Source organism: Furipterus horrens, unplaced genomic scaffold, assembly GCF_987537825.1.
Source record: "Furipterus horrens unplaced genomic scaffold, mFurHor1.1.pri manual_scaffold_10, whole genome shotgun sequence".
Taxonomy (NCBI): Eukaryota; Metazoa; Chordata; class Mammalia; order Chiroptera; family Furipteridae; genus Furipterus; species Furipterus horrens.
In genome coordinates, this window is record NW_028327180.1 from 5,236,457 (window position 1) to 5,258,986 (window position 22,530).

Genomic DNA, 22,530 nt, shown 5'->3' on the forward strand with positions numbered 1-22,530 from the left:
TGGAAATGTGAACAGGTCCCCTGTGATAATCAATGGTTTCTGGGCAAGGAACCATTTCAAGCTACTTCTGCTCCACTCGGTTCTATGTGGTTTGGTTCATCCTGGGGAAGAGTAGCAGGAGAGTGCTTGCTAATATACTCAATTCAGAATACATATTCATTTATCTATTTATTTTTTCATCCTCACCCAAGGATGCTTATTCATTGCTTCCAGAGAGCGAGGAAGGGATAGAGCAACATCAATGCGAGAGAGAAGCATCAACTCAATTCAGAATATCTGATGCACCTAAGTGGACATTTACGAGAATACATCTATCAAATAATTTGAAAAAAACTCATTATTGTAATTCTGGATGTAACAGAGTAAGGTTTAAAACGAATCAGTCAGACAGGCAAGGGTCTAGGTCTGCACTGTTAACTGTATCTTCACTGCCCTCTGACGTCTGAAACCACTCTTAACCAACACAGTCTCGGCACTACTCCCCTTCCATGCAACCAGGTTACTGCCAAGATTAGCGAGTCAACATCGGCTTCCTCCTCCCCTCCTCTCCTTGCAGGTTTGTCTGATCAGCACTCCTTTGCACTGTTTCCTGGAGAGGCCTCTGGGTTTCCTCTGCCACTGCCCTGCCCCAGGCCTCCGCTCTGGCTGCTTCCAGCCCTGCCTTTCCACCGCTGGCCCTCGACACTGGCTGCATTTTAGAATCATCTAAAACATTTTGAAAACTACCCCAAACCTTTTACACAAATATCCCTGTAGGCTAACTTCTTATTGCTTCCCTGCTTCACTCAAAACAATAAGAATATCTGGTGCATAAGCCTATGGAATTTATTTTTTATTTTTAAATGGGAGCACTTTATAGTAATATTTGTATTTATATTACCAAAGGACACATAAGCATTTCTGGTCCGCTGGTGTAAAATGCTTGGCCGTTTATTCTGTAGGTGAAATTTTTCTTCACCCAAAATTACCCACAGGTGACAAGTGGCTGTCACTGATTCGGGAATAGTTTATTGCTATTGTAGGATGTAACTGAAAAAGCAAATGACTTGGGGATTTGAATTTTAGTTCCAGTTTTTGGTTAAGTTATTCGTTCTGCTGAGCTTCAGTGTTCGTTTTAACAAATGGGAGTAATAATATTGTCCCCTGCATATCTCATGGAATTATTGTCAAGATTAAAGTGGTAATATATATGAAAAAGTATGAACAACTACAAGCCCCAAACACCCTCTCTTGAGCATATACCCTTTATTTCTAAATAGGCCATAAACTTTTAGATTAGATCAGTTCGTTATAGGAAGTGTTGTAAGTTAAGCCATAATCTATAAAGTAGAAGAAGCATTTTCCAGTAGAGCTATTGTCTCTGCAATCGCTTATGCTCACCGTATGCCGGGGGCAGCCCTCTCTGCCTAAAGAAACTGTCACTCGGGGCATGTGGAACCCCTCTCAGGCTGCCAGCACTTTCTCCCCCATCTGTAATCACTCCCCACTGTCCTTGGCAAACCCTCCCTAAATCTGCAAATAATTCCCACGCCTTAATTTCAAAGACAAGGAGAAGCAGACCCACCAGCAGGTAGACCGCCCGCCAGCCCGCCAGCCACGTCTTGCTTCCACATTGCTTCCCCGAGCCTGGTTATCCTCCAAACTCCCCAGGGAAGTGCGCTGGGGAAGAGGGCAGGCGGGGCCCGTGGGGGTGAGGGCACCCAGGGCTGATGAGGGTGCCACACGTGTGTGCGCCTGTGAGAAACATGAGCGTGTCTAAAGGGGAATTAACAGGACAGGCGGAGTGAGTGCAAGGGGAGGCGGAGAGCCAAGCCCAGCTTCCGTCCAAAGCCTCGCCGCAGACGTCGGGACAGACTTCGGTCGGCCTCAGCTCCTGCGCCCTCACTGGAGGATGAATCTGGGCTATCTGCTGACTCAGGAGCGTAAGAATAATTCAAAAGACCAGAAGGGATTTCTAATCATATCTCAATACACCACATAAATACTAGTTGTTTATATCCAAGGAATGTTAGGAAAAAACCCTTAACTTTTCCCATAAAATAGGATCTATCTATATCAAACCTCCTTATCGTAGATATTCAGAAGCATTGACAAGTTTTCAAAACAATCTAATAAATTATTCTGAATATGAATTTAGAAGATCCTTTAATTAAATTATATTTAAATACAATGTTCAAGATACAAAATTAATAATCAGAAATCAGTGACATTTTTATATGTCAGTAATTAACTATCAGAAAGAGAAATTAAAGAAACAATCCCATTTAGTATTGCAACAAACAAATAAGGTGCCTAGGGATAAATTTAACCAAGAATGTAAAAGACCTGTACTCAGAAAATTATAAGATACTGAAGAAAAAAGTTGAGGAAGATACAAATAAGTGGAAGCATATACTGTGTTCATGCACAGGAAAAATAAACATTGTTAACATGATTATACAACCAGAACAATCTACAGATGCAATTTCTATTAAAATGCCAATGGCATATCTCGTAGATCTAGAACAAATATTTCAAAAATTTACATGGAACTGCAAAATACCCCAAATAGCCTCAGCAATCTTGAGAAAGAAGAACAAAGTTGAAGGTTTCACACTACCTGAAATCAAACTATAAAACAAGGTTGTAGTAAACAGAACAGCCTGCTATTGGCACAAGAACAGGCATATAGATCAACAGAATAGAATAGCGAGCACAGAAATCCATACCTTTATGGTCTATTAATATTTGCCAAGGGAGGCCAGAACATACAATGGGTAAAGACAGCCTCTTCAATAAACGGTGTAATGAAAACTGAAAACATACATGCAAACCAATGAAACCAGACCATCACCATACATCATACACAAGAATAAATCTAAAATTGATTAAAGGCTTAAATGTGCAAGACCATAAAAATCCTAGAAAAAAACATAGGCAGTATAATTTCAGACATTTATAGTAGCAATATTTTTGCCAATATAGCTACTTGGGCAAAGAAAAGAAAAAGGAAAATATAAGCAAATGAGATTGCATCAAACTAAAAAGCTTTTGCACAGAAAAAAAATCAACAAAAAGAAAAGGGAACCCACTAAATGGGAGAACATATTTGCCAATGAAAATCTGATAGGGTGTTAATTTCCAAAACATATAAAGAACATACATATGCCACTCAACACCAAAAAGGCAAACAGCCCAATTAAAAAATGGGCAAAAAACCCAAATAGACACTTCTCCTAAGATGACATACTACTGGCCAATAGACACTTGAAAAACTGCTCAACATCACTAATCATCAGATAAATGCAAATTAAAACCATAATAAGATATCATCCCATGCTTGTCAGAATGGCTATCATCAAAAAATCAACAAATGCTGGCCAGGATATCAAGAAAAAGGGAACCTCCGTGCACTGTCGGTGGGAATGAAGACTGGTGCAGCCACAGTGGAAAACAGTATGGAGTTTCCTCAAAAGATTAAAAATGGAACTGCCACTAATTCCAAAGAATATGTGCACCCCTGTGTTCACTGAAACATTATTTACAATAGCCAAGATCTGGAAAGAGCCCAAGTGCCCGTCAGTAGATGAGCGGATAAAAAAGCTATGGTACATCTGCACAATGGAATACTACTCGGTCACAAAAAAAGGAGGAAATCTTACCTTTTGCGACAACACAGATGGACCTAGGGATAACGATGCTAAGTGAAATAAGCCAGTCAGAGAAAAACAAACACCATATGATCTCACTTATATGTGGAATCCAATGAACAAGATCACCTGATGAACAAAATAAAAACAGAGGCAGGGCTGCATGGAACAGGCTGACAACTATAAAAGGGGACCGGGTTCGGGGGGCTGGGCGAAAGAAGCTGAAGGGGTTAAAGTATACATGATACATATATATAACACACAGACACATCCAACGGTGTGGTGTTAGCGAGAGGGAAGGTGGGTAGGGGGTAGGGGGACGTGAACAGAAAGGATAGATAGGGATGGAAAGAGACTTTGCTTCGGACGACGGATGCATGACGCCGTGGGCAGATGATGTTCTGTTGAGTTGTGCACTTGAAACGTGCGGTTTTGTGAACCAATGTCACCCCAATAAAGTCCATTAATAAATGAATAAATAACTAAATAAAGTATGTTTTCTTCCTCACTGTATTACTTATTGAGAAATTACTGATTATATCAAAGGTAGTACTAAGTTTTCAATTGACAAAATACATCTTTTTCTATCAAAGAATTTACAGTATAATATGATTTCAGACCATTTTGAGTCACTGAATCTTTTTAAAATATATGTAAAATATACATAAAATTTTCTTCAAATTTAAAGATTGAAGACTATCTTATGCTTACTGAGATCCCTTAATATTGAAGGAAAAATGCAAATGAAGACCATACGAAAGCATAATATTAAAACAATAAGTTCTGCTATAAGAGTTTCAGTTGGGTGTGAAATGCTCAGGCAGGGATTCGTGATGGCGGACACTCTGGGACTTTACCCTGAAGGAGGAGGAGGGTTGCCCAACACAGGTGGGGGGTGAGGAGACACGTGTAAGCTTACAGGAGCAACATGAGCACAGGTAGGGAATCTCATGAATATACAAATATTAGGCATGTCCCCGAAAGACAAAGTTTGAAGTCCCACTAGAAAGTTTGGATTTCATTCTATAAATAAGACCAAGCCATTTATGTTCTTTAAGCAAGGGAGGGAAAGGATCAGCGTGGTGCATGAGAAAGATGCCCCCAGTGACTGTAAAGGGCAGGCTGGTGTGGGTAAAGGTTGAAGCTAGAATGTTACCGCCGGGGCAACAGCAAGCAGTGATGAGCCAGTGTCAGTCAAGTTTGTATGGCGACACTTCAGAGGCAGAGCCACGTAAAACTGATGGTTGATTAAAATGTGGAAGGTGCTAGAGGAGGGACTAGAGGTAATTACAAAGATTCTCTTTCACTGGTGTTAGGAAACACAGGAAATGGAGCATGTTTTGAGTGGAAGATCAGTTTATTTAGGGCAGGTTGACTTTGAGCTATTAGTTATTCCAGGAAACAAAAGATTTTACTTATGAATCTATTCATTGGAATACTATTAGTATTAATAACTACAATATTAAAAGAAAATGGACTAAAAGAACATCATGAGACTATCAGGAAATTGTTCAGTCCTCCAGGAGAATTTTCAACCCTTCTCCAAACAGCTAGGAATTCAGAGACTAGCCCCATCCTCTCCCTTCAGACTTTGCAACATGAAGGGACTAATCCATGGTGTATAGAAATAGAAGGTGTGCAATAAGCAGAAATAAGCAATATTTCCAACCTCATCAAAAAGATTGATTGCTTGCAAAGAGAAAGAATCTTACCAAAAGAGTCTGGGCAACAGTTACCTGACAAGAGGCAGCAGAACTCGGACTCAGCCCTCCCGGAATAACACGTGGGAAGCTCAGGGGGACCCAAGGCATCCTCTTAGGCAGTCCTCCTCGAGGAAGCAGAACAGCTAATGTGCAGAGACATTAAGGAAGTCACTTTGGGGATCAATGACAGAACCAGAGCCGCTCCTTTGTCTCCTGACTCCCACTTCAGGTGAGCTTTCCTTAGCCTCACGTATCTTCTCATGATTCTCTGAGGCGTGAATTCACCCAGTCGCCTTGCGGTTAGTCAGGAGCGTGTCGCGCTGCCATCCCGATGGGTTGCTGGGGTTGCTTCCAGCTGTTGAGGCACAACCTTGCAAGCATCTGACTGAGGTGAGGGATGAGTGACTGACAATACACATGTGTGCTTAGCATGGAAAAGGATGGAAAGGGTAACAGCTTCTCCATCGGTGCTCTCCTCCCTCCCTTTCTGCATTTCTTTCCCAATTCTCTTGGTGGCCCTGCTCTCTCCCTGAGCCTCGTGCCCCAAAATTATCTGTCCCAATTCCTTCCGTGAGAGAATGCTACTGTTGGAACATCACTACTCTGTGGAATAGCGGAACAATGAAAGGAAAGTGGTCTTTGAACTTCAGAGTTTGGGAAGCTACAGTGAAAAGGACCCCTTGCCCACACTGTTACAGGAGCAGAACCCAAATGCTTTATTAAAAGTTGCCTGGAAAATCAGATTCAGGGAGCAGGACCCAGAAATTGGCTCAAGAAACTTCCCGGGGATTCTGATGCTCAGCAGGGTTAGAAAATGGCCATAGCATGTGGGTGCAAATTGTTTTCCTTGAGATTACATGGTGGGTGTTCCATTTCAAAAATTAACCTGAGACTCTTAAACAGGATGAAGGCAACACCAAACGGCCGGAGAACAAATGTGACCAAGTCCTGTCACTAGAAAGTATTGGAGACTCTACGCACCACCCTGTTTTCTCCTGTAAGAACGCCTCTCACCTTGCAGAAACTTCCCACAGTTGCCCATTCGTGGAAAGGAAGAGGGAGTGTGCTTGTTTATTTTCCCCATCTTTTTCTTTAAACCTCAGATAGAGCATAAAATTCCAAAAAAAGGATACCAATTTCCACTTCATTCCTGAAGCAGAGAAAAGAAACTAAATGCGAACAAAAGTTGATAACCAGTTTACCCTCCATGTGCTAAATCATTAGCTTGTTCTCCGCCTATGTGCCAAACAAAGATTTATGCGCCCCAAAATATTCAGCTCACTTGACACTTCACAGAAGAAAAGGCAGCAGGCCTCTCAATTAGTGGGGCTACTGCAGGGCTATTTATAAACGGGGTAGAATAACAAATCATTAGGACATGCTTGAGAGGGGAGAAGACATGAGTAACTATGGTTATTATATTTCATGGGTCAGTCTACTATCTCAGCATTTATAGAGCCCACAGGAGGAATTTTTTCTGATATTTCTTTTCAGTTAAAACCGGCTGGTAAAATTTACAGTTTTTCTGGTTCACAGAAAACTATGGCCTTTGTACAGAAAGGGTGTTAGGCTTCTAGTAAGTAGAGAATAAACAATATTACCAAGAAATAGTACTTTTCGACTTGTTTTATACCGGCTCTGCGTCACACTCTAACTCCAGTGCTTATCCAGGACCTCCTGAAATTGCCGAAAAAGAAATTATGCTGGAAAATTGGATTCGTCTTACTTGAATAGCTCGAGGGAGGAACAGTTTTCTGCATCAGATGAAGTTTCTTTTAGATAAAGTCGGGTTGTACCTGAACACTAATGTTCCTTAACAAACATTATACTTACTAGCTGAAGCAAAGCTTACTCCACAAGATCTGCTATAGCCTACTCTACATCAACACAGGGTATCATCCATCACTTGGAATGTTTCCTCCTTACAGTAGAGTGCAGGGAATATAGAGAAAACTGGGCTAATCTGGGTTATTTATCAAGTGGCACACTCAAGGGATGGTAGAGTACATTTCAGGACATTACACTTACTGTAACGGGATGATGATTCTTCCGGCATCAGGGTTTTTTGTGCTTGAGTGGACTCTGGCAGACTGTGATGCTATCTCTTACCCTGACCAGTTACTTTATGAAAATCAGTAAACTACATTTTTATACACTTTTCTACACATTTGTTATATTTCACAGGTTTTCTTAAAAAAGGTTAAACAAAAGAGAATATATATCCCAACCATTCATTGATCTCTCTTCCCTCCTGAGAACACTTTAGAGTTACATTGAAAGGATTTTTTTGTTAAGTTACGAAGCCACAGGTCAAAAAGAACAGAAGAGAGTAAAATAGAAAAGAGTGCTGTCAACTAATTTTGGGAGGTAGAAAAGTACATGGACTTATAATAACTAACTTAGAAGACAAGAGAAAACTAAATGCCTGCACAGGAACAGGACAAGATCTTGAGGAACCATGAAAAGGCTCAGGAGTTGGGTCTTCCAGGTACCCCTGAGCTGGGGTACTTGTGGGACTGAAAATGGAAGGACTGGTCGTCAGTCACTGTAAGAGCCACTAAACCCCTGGATGCCCTCCACCACCCCAGGGGAAGACTGAAGAAGTTGAGCCTTAGACACTTTGGACTAGAAGTCATGGGGTATAGCCGAGGTCAGCGGTCCCACCCTGTGAATGGCATCTAGACACTAAACAGCGAGGCCCTTTGTCCTGACCGCACCCTGATCCACCCACCCCCACCCTCAGCTCCAGCTTGATTCTTGGGACACTGGCATGAGCCTTGTAACCACTAGGCATGAAGGGTGGTGGGCAGTTCTGAGAGGCTTCCCAAGGGATACAAGGAAGCTTCTGAGGGTGATGGGTATGTTCATGATCTTCATTGTGGTGAGGGTTTTATGGGTGTAAACCTATGTCAAATCAAATCTCATCAAATTTTCCACTTTAAATGTGTATCTTAATATATTGTGTATTATACCTTCGTAAAGCTAGACATCAAATAAAATGTAATCATAGATATGAATAATATTTACATAATCATAATAATATAAACACTGAGTATTCATTTAACCAAAATTGCAACATACTTTTTGGAGAGGATGGAGGCTGGGTTATTGAACATGCACTTTTTCTATTTCCAGGAAGGCTTTGCCCTCCTCAGATCCTCAGTGCTCACTTGGGATTCTTCCTCCTGTGAACTGCCCATTCATGCACTTGGATCATTTTGATTGGTTTTTCTGTGCTGTCCTTGCTGATTTGCAGGACTTCCTTATATATTCTAGGTCCGAATCCCTTTTTGGTTGTCCATGCTACAAATGTCATCTCTCAGTCTGTCCCTGTCAGTGAACTTCATCTAACGCTTTCCCCTCCTTGGCAGGCCACCTAAATGTCCTTATTCAAAACACTGGGCAGGTCACGATTTCAATGGGCTTCACGTGTTAACTATTTCAACCTTATCACTCACTGCTACCCTGGAATGTAATATCTGAATAAGCCACAAAATATCTTAAAGAGCCATATGATTCTATAATATAGAAGATTCATCAATGAGTTTGCCTAGAGAATCAGTGTGTCCCAGCCAGAGAAACATATCCATAAGTTTAGAAAATAGCAAGCTATATAAAGTGGTAATGAGAAAAATAATCTGTTTATAAACTTATACGCCCCCCAAACTTTCCCTTTTTCACTTATTTGTTTACAAGCACTAAACCTTTCAGACGATGGTCATGCTTGCGACGTGGGGTCTCCCATTTCGATGTAATGTGGAGCCGGGGATACGTACCTCACAGGACTGACTCCAGGGTGAATTATGTCAACATATCTAAGCACCTGGACTGCAGTGACACCCAGTCGATTGTGGCTGCGATTATTACTTAGGATGCTCTTCCCCAGCCTGCCCATTCTCCCTTTCAGCCTTGCAAAAACTCTCCCACTTATCTCTCAAAGCTAAGTTCAAAAGCTCTCTCTTCCATGACATCATCCTGAAATCAGCGCAAGCCAACCCTAGCACACCACCGCTTCCACCCGATTTTCACCCCTCAGATAGTCGTCACTCTCTGTCCTGAGAATCCTGGGATGAGCTCAGCAGGTGGCCATTTCTCACAATAAAATGGGAACTCCCTCAAGTCAGAAATAATGATTTACCTGCGTCATCCATTTTTAACACAGTGAAGAGTTTTCTTCTTAAATATTAATGCTTGCAACTAGGTAAACACGTTATCTAGATACAAATGATAAAGGGATCTAGGAAGGGGAAAAAAACAACATTTTCACCTATCACAAAGAAAACTATCTTTCAAACTCACAGAAGGAGGAAGGAGTAGAAAGAGGAGGGAAGAGGAGAAGGAGCAGGAGGAGAAAGAAGGGGAAGAAGCAGCCCATAGAAGGTTTGGAATATAACAATGTCCTACAATATCACCCCTTTGCAAAGTAGTGATTTTCTTCAGCAGAGTTTATTGAAATTGCCATATGTAAATCAATATGTATCTATCACCAATCAAAGGCAAATTGTCAGTCACCTTTTATTAGTAATTTTACGTAAAAGAAAGTTAAAGTGGGTTTTCTCAACAAATCATTGTAAAAGCCCACGTGGTAAGAAACTTTACCGACATATGGAAACTTTCACTTCTTGGTGAAAATTAAGTGCTTAATTAAAATGATCTTTTATGGGCTCCCTGTCTGTAACACTCATCTTTCTGAAAAGGTGAGTTTTGCGACACCCATAGTGTGAAAGCTAAATTGCGCAGTCTAAAAAATATTACCATTCTGTTTCAATGATGATTTAATAAAGAAAAGAACATGTATATGGTTCAACATTTAAATAAAATATGGTTTAATCTTGAAGCAGGTTTTTTTTATTTTAAATATTTTAATTTTAAAGTAAAATAAGACATGTTACTTTTTTAATTGATTTCAGAGAGGGAGAGAAGAGAGAGAGAGAGAAAGAAACATTGATTTGAGGTTCCACTTATTGATGCATTGATTGGTTGATTCTCGTATATGCCCTGACCAGGGGTCAAACCTGCAGCTTTGGCACATGGGGACAACACTCCAACTCACTTAACCACCTGGCCAGGGGATACATGTTACTTTTATTTAATATTTACATATCTGGATGATATTTACTCTACACCTTGGTGGTAAAATTATTTCTAAAATTAAAAATGAGGATGTATAACTTAATACAGTATTTTTGTTTGACTATGTTCTAGTTATCTATTTCTCCAAAAAAAAAAAAAATCATTCCATTTTGGAGTGCGTTAAAACAACAAAGGTCATTTTATCGTTTCCCACGGTTTCTATGGGCCAGGAATGTGGAGCAGGCTCACGCGGGGGGGCTCTGGCATGGGGTCTCTCGTGTACAGCAGGCATTATGTGATGCCTCAGAACTTTCTGAGGTCTTCCAAAGCATAGTCTAGCCCTACCTACCCCTAAGAACACTTTATTATCTGGAAAGGCTGCTCTGAACCCTTTGCATTTTCTATGAACCCAGATCAGCACAGAGTACTCGTCACTGTTCATCACTTCCCTCCGTCATTTTATTATGGGCAGCAAGGAGCAGCCAGATCACAGAGTTCATTAGGCACCCCATCTACGCTCCACATCCACACAAGCAAGAATTTGCTGACCTTTCCGCCACTGCATAACGGGGGTCCCCTTCTCCCCGGCTTCCAATTATGTTTTCCTCACTTTGCTCTGAGCCCTCACAGCCAGCCTTCTGAAGCTTCTGCTAACACTTCCCTCGGTGTTTCAGGATTTCAGTAACCATCAATTCCAAAATGATTCTTTCCACTGCCCGGACCCAGATCTGATGCCATGATAGGTCTCTACGTCAGCACTCCATTTCTGCATCAAATTCAGCTCCTATTATCTAGCGCTGCGTGATGAATCACCCCGATACTCAGCTGCGTAAGTGACCTTTCCTGCCGTTGGCAGGTGGGGGATTCAGGAAGGGCTCGCCTGATGGCTCTGGCCCAGAGTCACACAGTAGCTGCACTGGGACACGGAGCAGCTGGCACAGTCGAGGTGCCTGACACGTCTCTCTCCCCGTGTAGATTTGGTTTCTCTGCGTGTGCTCACCATGTGGGCTAGTCTGGGCTCCCCCACAGCACAGCAGTATCTGGGAGTGGGTTAGCTCCCATGGTCTGACTCCCTCCAGAGCCATCATCCCAAGAGAACTGTCTGGAAGCTTAGGGCCTGCTCTTAGCTCGCATCTTAGGTCAGGCGAAGGGCCCTTGATGGCATTCTGTTTGTGAAGCAATTGCAATCCCACCCAAATGCAAGGCAAGGGAGAGAATCAGACTCCAGCTCTTGATGGGTGAGTGGCGGGGTTCTAAAAGTTATTTTGCATCCATTTTTCAAAAATATAATCTGCTACATAATAATACTTTAAGACTGTATTCCATATGGTTTCTTTCTCTAGCTATTTTTAAGCAAGAAGTAAAACAAACCATCAGCCATTAGAACAGGATCCCAGGTGTGGCTGAAGGAAGATGTCATTCAGCACTAGGCAACCATGCGTTTTTTTACTGTGAATTCAAACCTGCAGATCCATAATCCTGGTAGCTTATGAAACTAGGTTTTCAGTGTATACTTTAAATGCAATCTATGTTTCTTTTTTCTTGAAAATGTCTGCTTATAACTACAATTGTTTCGTTATCCTTCTGTGAAAAGCTGGAATATATTGCTATTGTGTACCTTAATTCCTTTATAATGGATGCTGTAAAATAGCAAATATTCCTTCACTCATTTTTCATCTATGCAGCAACATATCTAAAGCTTTCTTTTAAATAACTTTATCAAAACACCAAATAGCAGCAATAGTCATATCTGGTTGGTGAGGCTGAAAGTCACTTTTATTTTTTTTCCTGAACATTTTTACATTGGCCAACTCTTCTAGTAAAAATTATTATTTTTATGATTGGAAGGGATCAAAACACTACAATTTAACTTTCTGTCCTTGCATGGAACATGCCGGAACATTAAGAATGATTATCTTTTTCAGTGATTCCAACACTTCCAGACATCAGTACATATTTGCTGGCTATAAGCGCATCATTAGGAAAAAGACAACTATATGAAAATAAAATTTAATAAGCAGTTGGCTATATCTAATACCATATATACACATGTAAATAACTCACTCCTGCTTTAGAGAGGTATCAATAAAATGATCCTGTATTCCTAGAAAGAGGGACCCATCCATCGTGCAAAGTGTGCCGTGTGCCTCTGCAGCACTTCGGGGCAGCAGGCCTTCATTCCCCTGCTAGGAACACAACGCCCCCATCCGCCTTTACAGCTGAGGGGCAGACAGGACCAGCCCATGTGAATGTCTCTCATCTCTGTGTCCGAGTAAAGCAGCCTATTTGGAATTGAACATACTCTGGATGTTTTGAACAGCCCACTTCTCCCACTGGTCATGTCTCCTGTGTGTCTTTCTACGTCTTAACTTTTTATGGAGAAATGGGGCCCCACACCTACGGGTCTTCCATGCGAGTATCCCCAGCCAGTCCTAGGCCAGCCCATCAACATCAGTCCAGGTGAAAGGGGAACTGGGCAGCCTGGCAATGGAAAGAGCATGGACTTGGGAGTCCGGAAGACCAATGTTCACATCCCCACGGGCTCGCATATTACCTCTGGGATCCTAAACAAAAATTCTCTCGTTGACCCTGTGTGACTTTGATTGTAGTGATGGTTTCATGGGGGTTTGTGTATGTTCAAATTCATCAAATTGTACTCATTAATTAGTTGCAGTTCTCTGCATATCAGTTAAATCTCATAAAGCTGTTAAAAAGTTGTCAATGCTCTGATATACCTACCTCAGAAAGTAGATATGGGGAATCTAGGCAAGAACATAAAACCCACGGTACATGGGTAGCCTGGAAGCTATTTTTTGGTAGTAGAGACTCAGGTTCATTTACGTGGGTTATTGCAGCATTCTAAGAAATATCAGCAGGAAGTGGCAGTGTCACTGGCCTAGAGAGAGGGTCTTGTCTTAAAAGAACTTTCCTTTCCCTCAGAAGCAATGGAATCTATTTCCCTGAGTAACAGGGGCTGCTACGTCAGGCTGCTAAGGGAGCACCGTAGCGTTGGCCCTTTGAGGGCAAGGCCCGGATTCCGACTCTGACCTCTGTACAGCAAGACTAGGCAGGGCTCACAGCCGTTCGGATGCAAACACATGAAAACAATTAAACAGCTGAATTCCAGCCTGGCTTCTCAATAGCATGCTTATTTAGCTCCTAGCGGGGGACCCTGCTGTGGCCAAAAACCCTGGTTTACCACAGAGTGATTTCTGCAGAGAATGTGAAATCATATCAGCACGTTTGTTACAAATCACGTCCTGGCCCTGGAAGAAAGCTTGACTACGCAGTTAGCAGTGTGCATGTGTGCCTCCCGTACGGCCACATCTACCCTCGAAAACTGAAGCGGAAGAGTAAAAATCGCCTAGAGAATTTAAGTAAAAAGAGCAATAATAAAATGTGTTATGTGTGTCCTCATGAAGGAAAATGGTGATGGTTCTAATACCTGAATTACATGAATGCAAATAATTTGAACACCCAGTTCTCATTTATAAATACAGATAATTTTATCATTATAATCATAGGGAAGTGTCTAACTTTCCACTTTCTTTTATCTGTTTTGACACAGCTCAATATGATAAAGTTGGCAGAATCAAGATCTCCCAAAGACATAGACCATCAGTTCAAATCTTCACATTTAAATCAAGCTAAATGTACAACTACAATTATTTCAATTTCTATAAACCAAGATAGGACTCCTTTTCCAAAGGTGCACCTATTGGAGGAACCCTAGATAATCAAAATGGCAACTCCTTTTTAATCAGATAAAAATTATGCATTTCACATCCAGCTATCTGGAGCAAGTGAGACATCACTCTGAGGTAAAGTTTAAGTCAGCAGAAACAATATAATAATAGATACCCGGGCTCTAGATCAGGTGTGTGACTTTTCCTTCATTATAAAAATGCCTGTGTGATGTAAGTAAAGGCAGTTTGTCTCCAGGTTATGGGAAAAATACATAAGAAAAACAGAAATGGAAGGAATCAAATACAATAAATGTTTTGAAAATCAGTAAGACATCTCCCCTAACTTTCATATGAAAGAAAGAAGAAAAAAAGAAAAGGAAAAGAAGGATTTTCTTTCCTTTGGAAATCTCAGATGATGATAACTCAACAAAGGCAGAACTATGAAGACTGATGTACTGTTGATTCCATATTTTTCATGTCATGATCTGTATAGGTGAATTACATTTCAAATTACCATATCCTTTCCTAAAATAAAAAAAAAATTTCCCTCATTCTTAGAGGTAGTACTTGCTAAAGAGCCAAGAATGAATGAATATGAATAAATCCCACAATCCATAAGCATCAGGGCCTTGGAAAATATAAATGAAGAAAAAGAAACTCAGTCTCTCTCTCTCCAAGCGAGCAACCTAAAAATCAGTCTTTGCTCATAAAACAGTAACACAGAATCCGTTTCCAGGAACATTATATAAATCTTCTTTCCTTGTGAATAGAGTCTTGCTTCTTTCTTCTGCCATAATATAAATCACCAATCCATTGACCTTTATAAGCTTATCCAGAATTCTTATATGAGAAGATGGGCCCTCTTTTTTATTTGTTGGAAAATTTTATGGTAAAATATATATAACATAAAATCTGCCAGTTAACCATTATTAAGTACACAATTCAGTGGCTTTAACATATAATATCACGCACCATCACCACTATCTATTTGATAGGCCAATTTTTTTTAATGAATTTTCATTGATTTGAGAGAGAGAAAGAGAGAGAGTGGAAGAGGGGGAGAGACATCAATTTGTTGTTCCACTTAGTTGTGCATTCATTGGTTGCTTCTCGTATGTGCCCTGGCCAGGGATCAAACCCACAACCTTGGCATACCAGTGCGATGCTCTAACTAACGGGGCTACCTGGCCAGGGCTGACAGGCCAATCACTGCACAGAAAAATATAATAAGAGCCAGAATTTTTCTTTAAAAATGGTTCTGGAGAAATTAGCAGTGAATGGTAATCTCTTCCTTTGTTTTCCAGGCATCCTGAGGCTCTGCTCCCGGGGTTAATGACTCACAAACGACATGTTCATAGACTGTGGGCCACCAGGTTCCCCAGACAAATGGACTGTCCTGCCCAGTTTCCAATAAAAACTGGTTTCAAGAAGTTGGGGCATTGGGAGATGGAGAATCTGCCTGGGTCAGAGGTCAGAACAGTTATCTCCATAAAAAGACAATGATGGAAGTTACAGAAAGTAGCACATTCATTTTTCTTTAAAAAAAAGAAAAAAAAGATTATGGTGACCATCTCTTCAGGCAAGAAAGCGGGTTATGTTTTCTCCTTTTTGCAACAGCACTTCAAGCCTGCATTCTGCTCATTTTTTTCCAGTGGATTTCTAAGGCTATAGATCTGCTCTTAATCAAGAACACAGAACACGTGAACTTGGGTTGCCAGAAAATGCAGCCTCGAATTGGCTATGGCCCAATTTTTATCAAAAGTCTGGTTGCAAAAAAATAGCATTACTAAAAGGACATACAATCCATTCATTCCATGAGAAGTCTTGAATTTTATTCCCGCACATGAAGAGACTATTCGGGGCTATGAAACCAAGGTCCCATCACCCCACAGCTGCCCGGCTCACTGCCTCCCACACTGAGCAAGCAGCAACAGCTTTCTGTATGAGCTGCCCCTCAGCCAGGGCAGACTCAGAAAGAAAACGGTCAAATCCGTGGCTTCCGGGTTCGAAAGCAGACTTTTGTACAACTACTGCGCAGTCCCGGCTCCCACTGCACCAGGAAGGTGCGTGACCGTGAGAGGGTGTCTTGAATTAAAAATAAAAATACCTTCCCTTAAAATATCAAAATCCAGAACTTAATATATATCTCTATTATGGCTACAGAGTAAGGAAGTATGTTTAATAACATAAAATTAGATTTTGGGCCTCCAACATGATAAGAATTCAGTGGGAGTGAGGAAGAAAAAGACCAGAGAGTGTGCGACCAGGTAGCAGACGCTCGTGGGTCCGTGAGAAACGAGTGCAGCGCTCTGCTCCCCGCTCACGGCTGAGTCCAGGAGCCCAGCACAGCCAGTCGCCGGTAGTAGGAGGCGTTGCTGGATGGAAGATTGTTGAGTCTTTGGGTTTACTGCCTCTAGCAGACAGTAAAGCATCTGATGGCGGGCCTTGGGCTACTCTCGGTCAGCCGGGTGGGCCCCTGGAAGGAGAGCTGGGGGTGGAGTGGGGCAGACACACTGGGACCTGCTGGCATCTTGGCATCTAACCAACAAGCAACTTTCCAAATACAAGGGCTGCTGCTTTCATTTCTGCCTCCCAGATGCGCTGCAGCTTCACTTACGGCCAAGTCTAACCTGGAACCTTACAGGGAAACGTCAGTTCCCAATGGAAGGATCTAGTACGGGGGGTTAGACCACTGCAGGACAAAGGGAGAGTTAAAGATAGGTCAGGCAAGGGCACGTGGGAAGGAGAACAGGAGATATTCGAGGCGAAGCAACAGAGGGACCGGAGGGACGAGGTGGCATGAGCGTGGTGTGGGTAGGAGCCCAGGACACGCAGGGGAGTAGCGGCCCACAGGCTGCCAGGTTACTTAGGGGAGCCGTACGCTGGAGGCCGCCAATGCCAGATGAAGTTCACGGAGAAAGCAAGTTCTAGAGGACATGACCAATGCGATGGCAGTTAGGGGACGATCAGCATAAGCTCAGCGTGCACAGCAATATAGCGTGGAAAGAGGCCCAAAGGGGTCACCAGTGACGGCTGCTTAGGAGACCATGAACATGTGGACGAGGGCAGCAGCAACGTGACAGAGAAGGAAGAAAAAAATTAACCGAGCTTAATGCTAACCAAAAGGCAGAGCTCCCAGGTCATGAAACAGTGGGTAGCAGGTCAATAAAAACAATGCTTTCCGTAGTTTATTAAACTATAAAAATGATTTGGAACCAGGACAACTGACATAAGATTTATACATAAACAACTGAGATCAAGCAGCTTCCCAAGGTTTCTGGGTTGGCCCGTTGCTCAGGGTGGTGCTTGTCCAGCCATACCTACCCTAGTCCCGCCTCCCATGGTCCATTTCTCTTACTGGGGTAGAAATACACGAAGGTCACCCAAAAGAGAGCAAACAGAGGCTAGTTATTCAGAGTTTGCTGTATCAAGGGAGTCAGTCATCATCTTTTGTGTTTGACCAAGGCTCAACGACAGACAGGAATGAAGAGGCTTTACAGTGGGGAAAAAAAGCTTCAGGTAAGCTCTGATTGGTGATTGTCAGCACAGGGAAGCTGGAGGTAAGCGGGGCACAGGATGTGATTGGTCTGGAGAACCTGTTTGGCTTTTTCTGACTGGTCCTGGCTCGGAAGTCGTGGGAAACTATCTGTCCTTCAGAAATGAAGGCATTTTCAGCAGAAAGAAAACTAAGAGAATTTGTTACCAGCAGACCTATACTTAAAGAATCGCTTACAGATCTCGCCAAAGGAATCGGATCTGATAACAAAAGAAGGTTTGGAATTTCAGAAAGAAAAGAAAATCCGAATGGATAGAATTTGAGTGAGAATAATAGACTATCCTTCTCTTCTCTTTTGTAAATCATGTTTGATGGTTTAAAGCAAAAACTATGGCACCGTTTCTGATGTAGTGCTCAGTACATAGGAAATACTTGAGACAATTGTATTTAAAAACTGGGGAACGTAAGAAGACCAAATGGAAATAAGGTTTCAGTATTTCACTCGAAGGGGAGACACGGTGCGTCAGGAGTCAGCCTAAAACCTAGGGGTCACCTCAGTGTCTTCCGATGCCCTCGTTTACTTTATTCTGTAGGCAAAAGGGAGCTTCTGAAAGATCCTAAGCCGTGAAGAAACAAAATCAGATTTGTACCTTAGAAAGATCTATCCCAGCAGTTCTCAAAGTGTAACACGAGAAGCGCCAGGGTCCCCAAGACCTTTTCAGAAGGTTCGCATGGTCAAAAGTATTTTCATAATAATATTGTTCACTCTCATTTTTTATGAGTTTATAGCAGAGGCTAACGACACATGATACAGCAACAGATTGAATTTGGAAATAGATATGTGAATCCTTCCAACCTCTATTAAACCCAACAAACAAAGACTTGCAAAAAACAGAAACAATGTCACTCTCCTCACTGAATTTTATTTTGTTTTGTAAAATGTATTTTTCCTAAAAATATGTTACTTATGTTAACATGTAATGCAATAATTTTGGTCTTTAAATTTTTAATTTAATTTTTAAACTTCTTACTGTGAAGTTCTAATGTGGTAATTATTTCTATAACCCACATAAGCAAAAGCTTTTGGGGGTCCTTAATAATTTTTGAGAGTATAAAGGAGAAAAAAAAAAATTTGAAAACTAGTCATCTAGACAAGAAGCAACATGGTAGCTATTTTCAAAATGTATCAGATTATAGACAAGAAGATAAATACCAAGCCGGTTGGACAGTTTCATCGTGAAAGGTGTGCTAACAATAAGCAATAGCAATGCAGATGGACAGGAAGAGTCAGACAGAGGAGGTGTCAAAGAGATATAATCAATAATTCATAAGGACTAAGAGTGCTTGGAGAGGACAAAGGAACGGGGAGGCTCCAAGATGGCTCTTGGGTTTCTGTCTCGGGAAACGACCCATTTGTAGAAGTACAGCTTACCCTTAAAGGCCAAGTCTTCTCCTCTGTGAAGTCTTCACTGGCCCACCCACGCTTCACGTCACCCACGGCCTGAAGTCTAACCCCATTCTAATACCTGCCCCACCGGTCACAACCATTTGCCTGATTTGCCTGGACGCTCTGAGGGGCTTGAGCTTGCTGAAGCTGGAGACCATATCTCACTTGCTCACGCCCTTGGTGCTCGCACAGTGGCCCCGTACACAACGGGCGCGAGAGAGGTCGGGTGAATGTGCAACCGGAACAAAAACTGTCACTTTCTCTCCACCCTTTCTGCTCACTAAAACGAATCTCGTTCTGCTCTTCTAGCTTCCCTGCTGCTTTGGCCCCTTAAGATGAGTTCAATTTTGCCAGAAATTTCTAGAGTTTGAGAAGGAGAGGGACAACTGGAAAGGCAAAATACAAAGACAAAGTAAGATACATAGAAGCAGGTTTGGGAGAGAAATACAGGGAAGAAGAAAAAGATCTTTAAAGTGTTCCTAAGGGTTACAAACTTGTCGCTCATTTAGTGTTCTTAAAGAAGCCCAAACAAATGTGGGAATTACTTTTTAATTACTTTTGGTTGCTAGCCTGTGTTTCTTTAATGTGGTACAGTGCCAAGAGGGGACCATATGGAGACTTGGAATTTATTTGGATTATAAATGAAGCATGCGTGCATGACCCAAGTCAATACGAGGCATTTTCCACCAAAAGACTTTATGTCCTATAGTATTTTGTATGTGTTTTTGTTACGCATACACAGGGACTTTGGTTTCAGCCAAAGTTGTTGCTTCTGCTGAGATTCAGACATGTCTGAGCATGTCTGATGAGGTAGTGGCAGCCCACGGGTGTCTATTTATACAAATTGATCTGTCTGGGGGTGTGGGGTGGCTGCAGGGAGTAGGGCTTTTGAAGGCACATTGTGGGAGCCAATTGGGATTTGAAGGGAACAACGTGTTGACTATCCTGCTCAGAATTCAGAGACTCGTGTTTGAGCTCTACAGAGACGTGCTACAGACCAAAATGGGAAGAGAATAACCCAAAACTGTCTTCCCAAAGGAACCTGGGAGACAGAGCCTAAGACCCTCTTTATGTGCCCGTTGACAGACCACATTCTGTGTGGGGCACAGTCTGTCTCCAGACCAGGGCGACCGCAGGACATGCAACTGCTCTTGGTCCCTTGAGGCTGCAGCTTCGGGAGTTTAAGGAGTGTGGGCACAGCAGGCAGGAACCACTCTCAGAGATTTTCTCAGATGAAGGACCCCAGTGGGCAGAAGGGCTACTTACGAGTGCAGAGGAGACACCCCCAGAGGATACCCTAAAACTATACTGGGCAGGGAGTTGTCAGGAGGCGAAGGCTCTCACAAGTTAGTAAAATCTGGATTGGTAGAGTTCATGTGACCTCACGTGTGCCCACGGCTTCTAACACTGATGAGGGCAGAAGCCCAGTGACGCTCTGTCAAACCTTGTCAGAGAGCAAACGCTTATTGCATTGATGAGCAGATGTCTGTTTTATTTACTGAGTAAATCCTGCCTCGTTTCAAGAAGGATTCAGGGCAGTTGGCCAGTTTGCTTAATAACACGATACAACCTGAAGCTAGCCAGTTGAAAAAAAAGGGGTGTTTTTTCCTAAAAATTAAGAGACATCATGATCAGAAGCCTTTTTTTTTTTTTTTTAGGCATGTACTCACTGTTATTGCACTAAAGCTCTTCACCAAAATCGCTTCACAAACATGGCCCCGGTTGTCTGCAGTCCTGCCATCTGAAATGGGTGGGGAACGCATTTCTATTTGTACAGAATGAGCAAAGGGAAACTGAGCGGCCTGGCAGAGACACAGGCGCGCCCCATCACGGGTGCTGTGTAGATCCCATGCTTTTGCTTTCTTTAAAAAAGGGACCCTATAGAAATCTTTGTGTCCCTCGACATCATCCGTTGCCACCATTTTGCATTTTTATAGCATGTGCAACGAAAAGGCTCACAAATCTCTTCTCAAAAGACACTAGAGGGTAGAGGGTCGTGCTGTTCTGTTCTGTCGATAGTCCATCTGTACTAGTTTTTGTAAGAATAGCCAACGCCCACGGACGCCTTTGGGCTTCACTGATAACTGAGGGAGAATGTTCCAGAAATGACACGGCCTGCAAATCTTTAAATGAGGAACGGGAAGTGGATCAAAATAATGAAATCATGGTTCGCTTTCTGTCGTCCTTCTGCATAAGTACTTTTTAAACTTTCTCCCCAGAAACCATTATTTTTTTTCTAGGAAACCCAACATAAAACAAGGAAAATCTAAAAAGCCAGTGGGTTCATTTTTCCTTTAGAATTTCTGTATACCCTTATAAAAGATTTAACTTGACTCTAATGCCAGCAAAGGGAATCTGAAATTAGATCTGCTTCTGGTAGTAAGTTAAAAAGAGGTTTTTAGACACCGATCGAATCTCACACTGCTTCACAGAGGCAGCGGTGAAAAAGTCAAAACTGGTTACAATTTCCAATTAGTAAATGGCCCCTTCTGCTTGCCCAGCTTGCCGCTAAACACAGGTACCGTGATAAATGTGGAGATACAGAGCTCTGGGCCACGGTCAGACATTACACAGGTGTCCTTCATAAATGTCAGAGGCAAAATCGACCATTCCCTGGAGCCTGGAGTTTTCAGGGCTCCAGCTCCAGGCACATCCATCACAGAAGCCGGCAGGATGCCATTGCCCCAAAGCGGAGCCAAGCCAAGCGTGCTCAGTTACACTACGATCTCCCAGCACATCCAGTAATCAGGGGCCCTCAAGTGGAAACCCAAGCATGAGTGCAGAAAAGTCATCACGCGAAGTAAAATCACAGACGTTCTGTTTCAACGTGTGGAAGCTCATGGTAGAATTGCAGTCATTTTCTCTGGACTTTCTACAGCAAAAGGAAATCAAATTATTCCAGGAGGAAAATATGCTGTGGTTTTCTTTTCCGAGGAAAACACAATTTGCTCTCTCCTATTATGTTTGACTGAGGTCAGAAATGACATTGTTGCCAGTGTGTCTGCTATTAAATGTCTTGAATAAGCCTTTAAATGATGGCAAGTAAAATACTGAACAGACACAGAAAAACCCCAAAGGTTTTCTTTCTGAAGCTAAAATGAATCATTCATTTATTTCAGTAGCTTGAGACACTTACGTATAAACACACTTAGAAGAATTAGTGATACTATATACAACATGAGTCATTTAAAACCTCATCTTCTTTCATTAGAAAGGCCAGTCTTTAACCTGGCTCAGTCTGAGCAAATGTTTCTTGATTAGTCTGTACATTATTTTAATCTTAAGTCAACAACTTAGCTTCATTCTAAATGTGATTTGACCTAAAATTTTAGCTTCCTCTAAAGCATTTAGGAATTTCTCATTAGAAACATTTATAAAGAGAAGCCAATAGAATTCAGGAAGTTCATGCTAACCCAAGCATAAAATTCTTAGAGAATTCTAGGACAGTGATTAGTGATAGTTTCGGCTAAGCAGCTATACAACAAAGACATCCGAA